This window comes from Orbicella franksi, chromosome 14, assembly GCF_964199315.1.
Source record: "Orbicella franksi chromosome 14, jaOrbFran1.1, whole genome shotgun sequence".
Taxonomy (NCBI): domain Eukaryota; kingdom Metazoa; phylum Cnidaria; class Anthozoa; order Scleractinia; family Merulinidae; genus Orbicella; species Orbicella franksi.
Genome location: NC_138158.1, coordinates 17,843,581 through 17,853,343, shown reverse-complemented (window position 1 = coordinate 17,853,343; position 9,763 = coordinate 17,843,581). Strand labels below are relative to the sequence as shown.

Sequence of the window (9,763 nt, the reverse complement as noted above, 5' to 3'; positions counted from 1 at the left end):
TTTTTGGTTTTACTACGGTTTGAGGTTGGCTGAGTAGTCTAATTGGATAGTAACTGGTTTGGTTTTTGTTTTACGACACTAAGTTGAAAGCCGCTCTAAGGGAATACCTTATGATTGCCGATAACTCCAGCCACGCATTATTGTTAGGCGCGAACTCAGTCAACAACAATTAATTAACAAACAACAACAAAACTCTATTTCACCCCAGAGTTAAAAGAAAAGAATAATCTGCATAGGTAATCATACGGTTTCGAGCTCAATTTGGAATTATATTTCACGAGTGAGTTTTTCAAACAGCAGAAACTGCACGAGCCGCTTCGGCGTGGAGGAATTGCCGGAAGATCTTCCTTGAAGTCATTTTCTCTCATTCGAGAAAACTTTTTTCAAAGTTTCCGCACAAAATTTTCGTTATTATTTTATGTCATATATAATTGGCTAAGAAAATTTCCTGTTGTCTTTCAGCCAATCATAATCCGGAATTACGATGTGTAATTTGTACTGGTGTTACGCTTGAACTGCACTGCTCTCAGCCAATCAGAATCGAGTAATTTTTTCATTTATATTATTAACAATGTCGAGGAAAAGGTTGTTGTTATTCATCGTGGTAGATGCAATAATAAAGTGTATTATCGTTTGTCTCATGATGTAGTCACTTGGGATGTAGATCGCGACGTTTCGACTGCTTACTGCTAGTCTTCTTCAGGCGATAAGGTCGACTGATTGCATGGTATCATTTATATCACAAAGATCGGCTGTGATTGGTGCATTTCGATCCTCTTATTGTTCCATTGTTCCGGCGAGTAGCTGTTCCCTCAGCGGTCCGTTGTTGTATCGTTCTCCTGTTGTTGTGTATTTTGATCGTGGGCATCCATGCTTCAGGATTTCAATTCCACTATCCCTGTTGATGTTATTGGAGTGAAGTCTTATGTGAATAGCTTCCTTGACCTTACGTGTGTACCAGTGAGGATCTCGATCAATAAACTTTACCTCATTCCAGATAGGATAGTGGCCGGTCCCGTGGGCGTGTTCGCCGTTTTACCGTAAGCTTATGTCCAAGCAGTTTCGGAGTCTCTCTGGTGCTGCCTAGAACAACAAGGCATTCGCACCGTCTTCAAGTCCGACACGACACTTCAGTCACACTCGTGATATTTAATTCTTTCAAGTTGCACTCGCCTAAAGGCTCGTGCAATTTTGAGGGAATTTTCAAATATCACTCGTGGTGTAAATCCTTCATTGCACTGGCATTCGTACGATCGCCTATACATATTTTCCATATCATTGCTTCTGCAGGGCTAATTCTCATTTCTGACTGAGTTACCACGAATACAGAGCTGAACCAGGATCTAAGCACTCAATGATGAGCAAGCGTGAAAAATCTTACGTAGAAGGTATCAATCTTACATCGATTTATTTTCTGAATAGAAATACAGTCAATTCCCGTTAACTCATAACCCACGATAACTCGAACCTTGTGCTAACTCGAACCAAAATCGATTTCCCCTGTATTTCCGTGATACATTTACTGTAATTTTATTCTCAATGACTCCAATCTTCCCTTAACTCCAAGCAATTTTCGTTTCCCTCCAGATCATTTTCTGTACAATTTTACCTTTGATAATTCGAACCATGATTGTCAATACGTCACAACCAAAAACAATCAGTGCTGTAGTCCAAAACATTGAAACTTTTTCTCGAAAAAGTAAATCGCATGAGTTCTTTAGAAGTACAGCCCGGCGTTGTCCTCTTTGAAACCTGTAAAGCTCGCAGTATCTTGACTTCTCTTGCTGCTTTGCTTTGCTTTCTTTTGTTTGCTATTACGTTTCTGCGGTCTGATTTATACAGTAATTTAGAAAAGTATCGTTCCACTTTCACTCGACTTCTCTATAATTAATGTAAAATGTACTCGCTATATGAATAGAAATACAGAAAACACCGTTTTTTTGGTCATTTGTTCTCAATACGACTCGCAAACTCCCTTTAAGGACGTTGGCACGAGAACAATGCTCCACACTCAATAGATTTTCTTCAAACTTCTACTGCGGACAGATAGGGAACTACGTGTTCCAGAATGAAAAAAAAATTGGGTGTCTCTGTTGCTGTTATGAAAGTCAACATTTGAAGGTTGCCATTTGAACTTTAATGAATGCAAAGTTCTTCACAGGTATAGTTCATTAGGCTACCCATTGGTGGTAGTGATTTTCTTTTGTTATTGAAGCAATTGTTTTTTTCGTTTAAATTTACGTGGAAATAGCTTATTCTGTTATTCCCTTACTTTATGCGAATGTAATCATCGGAGATTGATTAAAAGTTGTTTCACGTTGTGAAAAACATTAGTCACGGACCTCGTTTTAGAGATAAAGCGCGTGGAAAACTATCTAGTCTGACTTTGAAAAATTGGCGCACGTAAATCAGCGTGGTCTCCAGGGCTTTTAGCCTAAAATATCAAAGATGAATCAACGGAGACAAACCATCCTAGTAATATTTTGTATAAGTGAAGCCGTTGCTTTAATAATTCCAAATGTTGCCAACGTTTTCACAAAACTTAACCCTTCAAGAGCCATTTGAAACCACCGCACAGATAAACGAAGAGCTAAAAAGAACGGAATTCGATGCTGCGTTTTGCAAAAAATACAAACTTTTAGTCGATCGATTTTCTTCATTTTTTCGGTAAACGTAGAGAAAATGACCCATAAAAAGAAAAAAAGGGGCCACCGTACGCCCAAGATCGTCAAATCCAGGCAAAGCCGTAGCAATGGCCATCTGCCCTATCATTGTTCACTTTATTACTTAGCGCGCGCTCTATGCATGACGTGGCGTGTGAAGTTGCGTGCGCAGTAAGGATGCGCAGAAACCATTCGAGTTATCGGGAGTTGACTGCAGTATAGATTTGGTTAAGCGTCAATCAAACCGCCTTCTTGGTCAGAGCTGCAGTCTGCAAACACAACACGTCCCCCTTGACTTGCGGTTTCCTGAGGGCTAGTCAAGGGGAACGGGGGCTGACGCTGTGGGTACGAAATTGGTGAAACGATATTCTCGTCCCCAGAGGCCGCGCTCCTTTTAGTCAGCACCAAACATCGCGACCTCTGGGCCGGTCCAACACCAGAAGTCCGCGATTCACGGACTCCCCGTCAAATCTGGCAAATCTGATTGGCTGAGAATACGAAACGAATACTCTCTGCATGCGCAGGAAATTGGGTCCGGCCAGAGGTCGCAATTCTTGGTGCTGACATATGGTGCAACGAGGGAAAGCATTTGGAATGCATGCGTACTGGGGACTGTTGACACATTTGCAACTTTTCTTGAACCCTTAAGAAGTTCAATTTTGTATTTTCTTTTCCAGAGCATTATCGCTCGGTAGCTAACAACTGCGAATACCTCTACAAAGAAATGTATAAAGGATTCCTTCCCCACCTGATGAAATCCTTGGACTTGAAGCCGCACCACATTGTCGCAGACATTGGTAGTGGAAACGGCTTCATTGCCGAGAACATCTTTGAATCGTCCGGGCTAAAAAACCCTGTTTGGTGCGTGGATCCCAGCGCAGAAATGCAAGAGGTAGCGCGTAAAAGGAAAGGAACTTACCCCGTTCGAAAAACGGCGGAAGAATTTTTTTCTGATTCGAAAATCAGCCAGTGTTTTGATACGATTCTAGCAGTATTCAGTACACATCACTTTGTTGATCCCAAAACTGTGTACGAGGAAATATTTCGTTCTCTTCGACCCAGTGGTTCATTTGTTCAATTTGACTAGGTAAGTCATGGTCATCCAATGTTCAAAATGGCCGCGAATGGCTACAGCAGCTATTTTCAAAAGGTAAGTGAGAGGAAGCAGTTTTTCCGTGAGATTAAGTTTAAGGGGAAATTCTCCCAAGGAGAGTTCTCCTTTGCATGGAGTCTGACAAAATCCGAGTTCTATGAGATGTTTCGGCGTCGTTACGTGAGTACATTTTACCATTTCACTGATGAACAAATTGAAGAAGGAATTAAAGAAGTCGAGAGCGAGACGTTAAAAGATGTGAAGGATGAGGATCTCATCAACTGTAACACTGTGGTTCTTGTGACGAAATTTGAACTTGAGTAGCGCTAAATGTAATAAAAGCAAATGTTGAACTAGCGTTTGACCCCAAAATGGTCAAATGACGGGAATAAATGAGGGGAAAAGACGCCGTAAACTTGCCGTAAACAAAGATAAGTGAATTTTATTCAAAATGACGCGAGCATTGTCAATAGCTTTTCTCGCTTTTTGATTAGCTACTTAAAACAGTCCATAAAATCTCATTGGTTAAAAAGTTGACAGTTTGACAGCTGAAAGTTGAACTTGACATCTTGCATAAATGAAATTTTCATCCGTCTGTACTCTTATTGATGATAAAAATGAGTCAATCAGCTCGCGAGAAATTAGACAGTTATTGTAAAAAATGTTATTTAAGGAAGCGCCAAAAAGAAAAAAAAAAATGAAAAAAAAAAAAAAATGAAAAATCCGCAAAGTTGAGGCCACTATTTTCTCTGTGCTTCTATTAAAATGAAGCATCTTTTGCAAAGGTTTTTCTTTAGGAAAATGTTGGTAAACATCGGCAGATGAGTTTGTTACTGGTTCAAACATCCTTGATGCTAAACCACATCGACAGAGACCATGATAGAAAAGCAGCGAGGCTGAAGGTGACCTTGTTTTGATACAGACCTCACCGCCTTTGTTGTGTAAATCAAGTTGTTTTTCTGGCAGTCGCCTGATGATTGCCTCGCATGAGGCATGAAACTCGGAGTAGCGATTAACTGACCACATTATCTAGCTGTTGAGTTTTTACTGTTATTCCCGCTCTAGTTCAGCTATTGAGCACTTTGTAGTAGATGAGAATTTCACTCCATTTTTTGGTTATATATATATATAGTTCAGGTGCTGATCACCGCTGGAGCCAATATAGTGTTCTACAATGAAGGAGCTGTTAAAACAAATTACGTTGATAGACTACTCCGATCTTGAGTACATATGGAGTTTAATACAGGTCTGTTTCGTAGGCTAGCATAAAGCTAGCCCACTCATCAGTTAGTTTCCATATACACTGAAGCCTACTAAGAAACACATCATCAATATGTTCACGCAAGACGCGATAAACCGTTACAACAGGCCGTTACAAAACATCGTTATAGACCGTTACAATTAATCGTTGCATGTTCGAAAACACTTCTTAAATTTTGAAACTTACGCGCGAGCTTTGAACTGCAGTTAGATAAAGCTCGCTGGCATGCAAAGCTCTGCTTTCATGTCCAGTTTGAGCACTCTACTGGGATGAGTCGTTACTGTTGCAATTGCGCATATATATAAAGTGTAAAATTTGATTTTCGTAGAACAGTGTTCAATACATCAGAGTAGAGCGAAGTATACAATGTGGGAGGAAAAACACAAATAAACTACAAGTTCATCCCTACAAGCCTGTTTCGTGGTTGCCCACTCATCAGGGGATTTAATCCCCTGATGAGTGGGCAACCACGAAACAGGCTTGTAGGGATGAACTTGTAGTTTATTTGTGTTTTTCCTCCCACATTGTATATATATATATATATATATATATATATATATATATATATATATATATATATATATATATATATATATATTCAAACAAGATTGATAAACTGTGCCCGTGCACTTCAGAATCGCTGGGATTACCAACAATAAAGACAACGGACCACGTGGCGTCTCATTTTTCTCTTTGTTAAGTTGTTTCCTTTTTGCGTTTTGCATATTTATCAAGAGAATATTTTGTATTTAATCAATTGTTAATTCATTATTTAATTTACATTTTTAATATTTATTATTTTTGGCTCATTCCGAGGATTCCGGGTGTTCGTGTCGGTCCATGGGAAAGCTGCATGTTTTGTCGCAGAAAAACGTCAGTTCCAGTTGGAAAATATTAGCCTCCGTATTCACCCCCCTCCCCCGGCCCCTCCGAGAAAAAAAAAAAAAACAATAAAAATGAAAATAAAACGATTAAATTTAAAGTTACCGAATATCCCATGTAGGCGTCTAGTAGTTCAACATCGTTCCAGGACTTTTAAATTTGAGATTGCAATCTCGGAGGGAAAACCCAGTTACAGTACTGACCCTTGTATTTCTCTATATTGTTAATATTTATTATTTTTCGGTCATTACCGAATATCCCATGTAGGCGTCTGGTAGTTCAACATCGTTCCAGGACTTTCAAATTTGAGATTGCAACCTCGAAGGGAAAACCCAGTTACAGTATTGACCCTTGTATTTCTCTAAGCCCTGCAATGCGCGAATTTTGAAACGAAAAGGGGGAAAGTCTGGTCTCCATTAGAGGATTTCAAACTTGGCATTGTGGTGGTGGTTGGGCACTCATTTAAAGGACTCATAATCGAATTATTGCAGTATGCCGCACATACCCGGTCAAACTGGTACAACAGGTTTAATTAATTGTCTTAGGTCAATGCCAGTCAGTCGTCTTGACCGTGAAGGCCTGGGAGAAAGCCGCACGGGCCTTTACGGTCAATTGACTTCGGTGACGTATCCGAGAAGAATTTCGCCTCCGACTACTTGACCCGAAAACGATTGACCGAGGCGAAGTATCGAGGACAAGGAACTACAATGTAAGCAAAGATGCAACCAAACACAGAGTATAACGCTGATTCGTCACACTACGTAATTAGTCTTACCACAAGATGAAACATCTTTCACTGAGAAGTGATTATTCTTGCGCTTATTCATTGTAAACAAGTTTTGGTGATAGAATGGACACCACGTGGAAGGAAACACCAGCGGGAAAGTTGAGACAGCCTGGGCTCAACACCGTTATCTGCAGGTCGTGTCACACAACAACTGCGGAGAAAAGTTGCGTGACGCTACCGACTACGAAAAGTACAGAAGTAACAAAAAACCACAAACATCAAAAATAATAATTTGTTATCACTCCCAGAATTGAACCTTTACTATACTTGACCTAACAAGAATCAAACACAAGGCCAAGGAGATCTTTCAATAGAAAAAACCTAGCATGACACAGTATTACAAAATGACCATAGCTTCTAATGCCAATGAATACTGAAGTATTAATTTCTCACCTAATCTTAACGCAATAAAGTTAAATTGCCCAAGCAAGCGATATCTGTAAACTATTTTATCCCCATCTTTTAGGTCTCGAACATTAATACAACGGCTAGAAGGTTAGGCTCAATTTTTTTTGTTCCTCAGGTGGAAGGGTGGGGACTGGAAGTCGAGCCTACAGTTTTATAGGGTTACATCAATTTATTTCTGGTGATTTACAAAAACTAATTTAAATCAAAATATATCTTAAAATAGTAGTCTATTAACGTAATTAATAAAGGGAACGGCGATTATAAAGATTGGAAAAGATCGCGACGGATTCGAACACTTACTAATTAATAATAGCCTGTGTAAATCCGCCGTTCGCCTCAAAAAAATTGGGCAGAAAGAATTCTCTCCCCGATGTTTTGGGGGGAAGGGGCGGATGCACACAGGCTAACTGATAACTCTTACCTATTTTAATTAGAAGTAAGGAAACGTTAAATTCTATTATGCCTTCCGAGTAAATACGGAGTTGGTAGGGGGGATATTTCATTAAACTTTCGAGAAGTAATTTCCGGACAACGCGCTTAACGAACTTACAAGTTACCGAGACACAATTGTCTTGAAATAAAAAATACTTATCAGTGAAAATAAATCTTAATAGCGGAGCTCCGGCGGCCCGAAGGGCCGCCAAGCGGAGCCCCATACTCATATGGGAAAGACAAGGAAACCCATGAATGGATTTTCTCATGGTTTTCATGGCTAGCGGTATCGCTCGTAGGCGCGCGTACGCACGACGACGACGACGGCGGCGGCGGAGTTGCCCAAAATGGCGGGCATACTCCAGCTAATAGGTTGACAGAGACATGCACCCTCGGTTTGTATCGGAAGAATGCATGCCATTTTTCTAGGCGGGATTTTTAAAGAAAAGAAAACTCATTTCTATTTGTTATGTCGACAAACGATAGCGGAGGTTGATCTAATATTTCTAAGATAGGGTTGCCCTGAAGCAAAAAAACAGAAGAATTAACAGGCAAAGAAGTAGCGAAGAAGATGGCGAAAAAGAGCGGGCCAGCACAGGGGAAGGAGGCGAAATAGTACTGAACAATGCCGTGAATTATACCGAGTCAAGGGCTAGAGAAAGGAGGTGAAATAATACCGAACAATGCCGTGAACGAAAGCTAACGAGGGCTATAGAAAGGAGGCGAAAGTACCCGACAAATTGACTCTGAAGACTGCAGAACGTTTCAAACATGTTTCAAAATTCACGCGATGTGATGTTGTGCAGCCGTGCAAGAAAAGTCACATGATTTGGTCAGGTGATGAACAAGAGAAATCAAACGTGCTTGAGTGTTTAAAAAGAGAAATTACAAAACGGTAAACACACCGGGAAAAAGTGGTTGATTCGTTGATCTATCGAAAAGATCAGTTCAGTTCAGTCTTCACAACTTCTACTGCAAGTTTCTGCCTGCCAGGAAGATTTACACTGACCGAACTGAATTGCCAACTTGCGGTAAGTGACTTTTGTTGTGGCGTTTGCTATGAAAATTAACAAGTTGCCTCGGCGATATAAGCTTATTTTCAATTGAAATCCTTTTTAAAGTCTTCCTTATTTGAAGCCATGCTGTGAGACATTTTATAAATTACATCGTTTTAATTTCGCTCATCTCTAAACAATAACACGTGAGTCGCTTTGTGGAGGTTGTTGTAAGTTGTAAACAAATTAAGTTTTCTGCCGATTTTCGTCGTCAAGTTAAGCTTACATGTATAACCTCACGTCTAAAAATAAACTTAACCCATGGGCAGCCCAAGCTCTCTCTATGAACCACACGAACAACACAATATGGCATCGAATTATAAGGGTTTATATGGGATTTTCTACAAGAAATCCGTCAAGGTAGTGAAAAGTGAAAATTCTCAATAAAAATAGCTTACCTTATTCCATACGTGTGTTGTTTGCTCCTGGTGTGGTTATTTTACCGATTGAACTTGATTTAAGCGACTTTTTTGAATTCCGATTTTCCCTTTATAAAGAGAGAACAAGGCGAAACACTTTAGTCGGGACAGCCTGCCGAACGAAGTCAAAAATCCCAGGCTAAAATATACCCACGGTCACAAATCCACCGTAGAATTCAAGGGCAAAGGTTGATCTTTCATTTCAATCCTCTACCCAACAATCGCAGCCCTGCGAGCGACGCCAGGCGGCTCTTCGTGTCCCCAGTGAAACGATAAAACTATAGAAGAGCTCCGTGTCGTTTGATCCGTGACCCAACGACCGTTATAACATAACTAAAGCAAAGCGCGCGCTCTGATTGGTTAATTCAGCGTCTACTATTTGCCCATGGGTGTACGCTGCTGACGTGAGTGCTAATGTTTACAAAGCAAATCTTTTGACAGACATTGTTTCCAAAGTAATGGCCGACGTCCTTCTCCCAGAAATGCGAAACTGTCTTCACAGTTGTCTGAAGATGAAACTTTATCGAGTTACTGGTGTGCAGTCGGTTGTCATGAATGAATTTTGGCGCGCTTGTTTTCTCTTGTCATGTAAGACTACACGAACATTTTTTTGTGATGTAGCTCAATAAAAGGACTTCTGTTGTTCCAATGTCGCAATGTTATGTTATAAAACAAATGGTAAACGCCATAGCGTGCACTATTGAGTTATGGATGCACTTGGGAAGTTTGCTAAGCACTCAAGAAGCTAGAGTCGCACTCGGCT

At 40.3% G+C, this 9,763-nt stretch overlaps 1 pseudogene; it reads left to right on the top strand.

Moving 5' to 3' along the window:
* Positions 1 to 240: 240 nt before the first annotated feature.
* Positions 241 to 4,880, top strand: LOC145467833 (uncharacterized; annotated as a pseudogene).
* The last annotated feature ends 4,883 nt before the right edge of the window (positions 4,881 to 9,763 follow it).